The 4,688-nt window shown below is 53.1% G+C and overlaps 1 pseudogene across 1 annotated transcript; it reads right to left on the minus strand.

The window, feature by feature from the left end:
• Positions 1 to 1,656: 1,656 nt before the first annotated feature.
• Positions 1,657 to 2,399, minus strand: LOC308553608 (alpha-defensin 1 pseudogene; annotated as a pseudogene). The gene is made up of 2 exons (XR_014000636.1): positions 2,180 to 2,399; positions 1,657 to 1,790 (listed from the first exon to the last, which is right to left on the minus strand). The product of XR_014000636.1 is annotated as an alpha-defensin 1 pseudogene (transcript).
• Positions 2,400 to 4,688: the final 2,289 nt, after the last annotated feature.

Here is a 4,688-nt window from a genome sequence, read left to right on the forward strand (position 1 = left end):
AACAAATACTCTCACCCCTGGGTGGTTCAGGAGCCCAGACAGAGGCATGCCAGGGCCGAGACGGCCACGGCCCATCCCATCCCATGGCTCCTCCCCATCACTCGCTCAGATTTGGGGGTGTCTCACTTAGCGTTCTCCAGAGAAACAGGACCAATTTTTCTTATTTTCAGGAATTGGCTCATGTGACTGTGGAGGCTTGGCAAGTCCAAAAAAACAGCAGGCTGGAGACCCAAGGAAGAGCCGACGTTGTATTTTGAGTCCAAAGGCCAACAGCTGGCCATTTCTTTTTGCTCCGGAGTCAGTCTTTGCCCCGTTCTGACCACATGACAGAGACAATCTGACTTGCTCAGAGGTCACCGGCACAACGTCAGTCTCCCCCAACGAGTGACGTCAGTGAAACACCGGGGCAGGTAGCCCAGCCGTGCTGCCGTGTAAAATTAGGCACCACGAGATGTTTCCCGGGTTCAGGTGTTTCTGGCCCCCTGACCCCCTTAAGATACACACTCTTTTCCATAAAGTGCGGGTTGCCAGCCATTCGAAGCCCCGAGGTGGAAATGTCAGCCACCCCGGGGCGCTCCAGTCCTGGGGCTCTGATCTCACGTCCGGACTCCGGTGTCCTATTCTCACGGTGACTTTGTCACATCAGGACAGCGTTCCCCTCTCACAAGCCCCGTTTGTGAGGGTAGGGGGATTTCTCCTGTGGGTTTGCGCGGAGGAGGAAATGAGATAACACACGGGAGAGAGCGTGGAATGGAGCGGGCACGCCTGGGTTTGTCCGGGGCTGTCGGCCTCGGGAGGGGGCTGGGGCGTCACAGGGCAGCCCGCAGCCGGTGCCTTTCATGTGCCCTGTGCCCGCCCGCTGCATCCTGGCGTCCCGGGCCAACCCCAGCCCGTCCCCTCTGGCTAGCTGCACCCGGCAGGCAGGCCGAGGCCAGCACCCCTCTCTCCTCTGTTTCTGTCGCAGGGTGGTCCTGTGGTCTGCGAGCTGACCCCGGGCTCCGTCAGCGACCTGAGCTCACGCCCCAGGTGAGCGGAAAGTGGCACCAACCGGAGGTTCCTTCTCAGGCGAGACCCAGAGGCTTCTCCTAGCCCCGAGGTTGCCCCCTCCTTTTCGCACCCCCTCCGGCTCTGCCCCACCCGGCACAGCAGGGCTCAGGGTCTGGGTGCTGCCGTCAGGACCAGTTCCTAGCAGGGGAGGCGCCCAGGCTTCGTATCTGGAAATAGGACTTGGGCTGTTACTATTTGCATCAGAAGAGTCCTGACGTGCCCGACATCAGAAAAGCACAGACGAGAAGAGCTGGCCACAAGGGGCTGCATTTGGGACAAACAAGGACCAGGCCCAAAGAGCAAGAGCAGCGTCCCGCTGGGGCTTCAGGGCACATGGTGGGGGAGGCTCTGTGCTCTCCCCACTCAGCCGGAGCAGAGCTGACGGGAAACCAGAGGGCGCGGGGCCCGCAGGGCGTTCGGGACTCAATGCTTCAGACAAGGGAACCTCACAAATGCGCCCCATGAAATTCAAGAAAACAAACACACACCTAAGAGCCAGTGAGTTCAATGCGAGAGGTTTATTACGGAGAGAGAAAGGTGCTCAGACGCAGAGACCAAAGCCTAGCGGCAGAACCTCAGGGCGCTCCGTTCGGGCCTCGGCCTTCAGGCTCACTTGCAGCACAGCGTGTGGCGGCCAAGGAACCCACACACCCCGGAGGGGCGCTCGGAGAACTTGTTGAAGATGCTGACTCGGCACTTGGGTCGGCAGTAGCAGACCTTCTTGATGGTTATTTTTGGAGGTCCTGCAGACAGAGGAGGGTCAGGCACAGTGAGGAAGGGGCAGGGAGGAGGCGCAGCCGGCCCCAAGGAGGCCGTCTGAGGGACGACGCGTCTGCTCGCGGTAGACGGTACCTGCCAGGCTCTGGTAAAAGGACTCACGGGTTTGTCACAAATCACAAGAGATCTCACTGGCTCTGCGTGGTCCTGCAGGATCCTGAATTTTCTCTGATCTTAGTCTGTGATGGACACGCTTACGTCCTGCCCCGTGCTCCACAATCCTCCTCTCTAACTCGGGACACCTACTTCTCACAACATCTCATCCTCACACCCAGTTTTGAGCCCCAACTCCACACCCCCTCACAGGCCCCTCGACTGGCCACAGACCCCAAGAGCACATTGGCTGGTGTCTCACGTGATGCTTCTCGAGCCAGGCGCTCCTCTCCTGTGAAGGTGATGACCACGTCCTGGTCCTCGGCCCCAGCCTCGTCCTGGTCATCGGCCCAAAGCTCGTCCTGGCCCTTGGCTTCAGGCTGGTCCTGAGCAGGAACCTGGTCAGCTTTCTCTTGGAGGTCCTGAGCCCGGGCCTGGAGGGCCAAGAGGAGAAGGGCAGCGAGGAGGGCGAGGGTCCTCATGGCTGAGAGTCACCTGGAGCTCAGGTCAGGTGGAAGGGAGAAGTGAGTGATGGGAGGGCACAGTCAGCCTGTTCTTATAGGTCAGATGGGAGGAGCTGGAGACACACAGCACAGCTGTGCCTTTGGCTGGGATGGGGCCAAGGTCTCGGTTGCCCTCAGAGCCTCTTTGAAGCTCCTATTCCTGCCCTTTCATCAAAGCAGGAGTTTGTGTGTTGAGTGTCCCCACTTGTTTCAAGTCGATGATGATGACAAGGACCCTGATATGTTTTGTGTTTCCCATCTGCTTGGATATTTGCCTTCTGATGTTCAAAGCAGACAAGGACCTGTGTTCTCATTGAGTAAGTCAGAGGCCTTTTCTTTCTGATGCTGGGCGCTGCTCATCTCTGAGCCCCTGACCCTGGGACCAGACCTTCCCTGACGGAGGGGAGGGTGCATGCTGCAGGGTCAGGGCCTCACTCCCTGTGGGGGAGCTTGTCCGGTCCTGGGTAGGTAGGTTCCTGCAGTGGAGGGGACAGTGACTTTGGCTAAGGTAGAGTGAGCGCAGGGGGACACGAGGGAAGGAGGCGGTCAGAGTAAAGCCAAAGGGCAGATTTATTTCAGGACATGGCTGTGATCTGTACACATCCCATAAGCCGCTCACAGGTTACCTGTGTCTTTTTGGAGACATAGCAAACACAAGGAAGCTCCCATAGTCCCCTCCTGAAATTTCTGATCTCTTAAAATTAAAAAAAATATTTCATGCACAATGAACAAAATTCAAAAAGTAGAAGGAAGGTGAGTGAAAAAACAACAGCCCCCTCCCTGCTGCAGCCTCCATCCTTTCTGCAGGGGCCACCTGTTCTGTGTCTGCCTCAGTGACTCCAGGCTGTACCTGGAGCACAGTTATACCAGAGCCACAGCACCGCTCCACTGCTTCATGGTGTCATATGTCACAGTGTGCGACATGTCTCCATTGAGCTGTTTCTTATTGATCATTAAATTCTAAAAATTTTCTTATTTCTAAATGTTTGCAGTTATAAGCATAACTGAAATGAGTATCTTTTACATATACCGTCTTGTTTATTTGTAACAGTCTTTTAGATAAATTTATAGAAGTAGATTGTGGATTCGAAGGACACGTCTTTTACATTGAACAAACATTAAATTATTGTCTTCTACAGAGGTCGTCCCGACATCACTCACTGAAACATATGAGCCCACCTGCTGTCCACGCACAGTGGAAGGTACTTAAAAGGCCTTGGGATCCCCAAACTTCATCATTCTTTCTTCATGTCGGGACCCTCGGCAGTGATGTGCTTTGTTAAAAAACACTTAATGTCCCAGACTCTCTTGTAGCTCAAGTGGCCAATAAACAGGGTTCTAATAAAATATATCCCCTGGGAGTGGCCCATTTTTGAATAATAAAATGAATCACTGCTAGTGCTTCACATTTGAGCTATGCTATTTTTTTTGTTTCTGTCAATTAAAAAAATTTTTCCTTTATTTTTATTGTTGACATACAGTGTCCCCATTTCTCCCCACTTTCCCCCCACTTTCCCCACCTCCACCCTGTCCCCACCACCTCTTCCCTCTGGGCATCTCCACACTATTGTCTGTGTGTATAGCTTATGCCTGTATGTTCTTTGGCTAATCCCTTCACCTTCTTTCATCAATACTCCCCTCAATTCTCCCCTCTAACAGCTGTTACTCTGTTCCATGTATCCATGCCTCTGTTTCTATTTTGTTTGTCAGCTGATTTTGTTCATTATAGTCCACATGTGAGATCACCTGGTATTTGTCTTTCTCTGACTGGCTTATTTCACTTGGCATAATAATCTTGGGGTCCATCCTTGCTGTCGTAAAAGGTAAGATTTCCTCCTTTTTATGGCTGTGTAGTATTCCACTGTGTAAATGTACTATAGCTGTTTTATCTACTCATCTACCGATGGGCACTTGGGCCTTTTCCAGTTCTTGTCTGTTGTAAATAACACTGCAATATACATAAGGGTGCATATAATCCTCCTTTTTAAAATCCTCACCTGAGGATGTTTTTTATATTGCTTTTTCACAGAGAGTGGAGGCGGGGCAGAGAGAGAGAGCGAGAAACATCGATGTGAGAGACACATCCATTGGCTGTCTCCCGCACGAGCCCTGACCAGGGTCAGGGATCGAGTCTGCAACTGAGGTATGTGCCCTTGGCTAGAATCGAACCTGGGACCCTTCAGTTCGTGGGTTGATGCTCTAACCACTGAGCCAAACCGGCCAGGGCCATATACGCTTTTGAATTAGTGTTTTGGTTATTCTTAGGAT

Source organism: Miniopterus schreibersii, assembly GCF_964146895.1.
Source record: "Miniopterus schreibersii genome assembly, chromosome: 2".
NCBI lineage: Eukaryota > Metazoa > Chordata > Mammalia > Chiroptera > Miniopteridae > Miniopterus > Miniopterus schreibersii.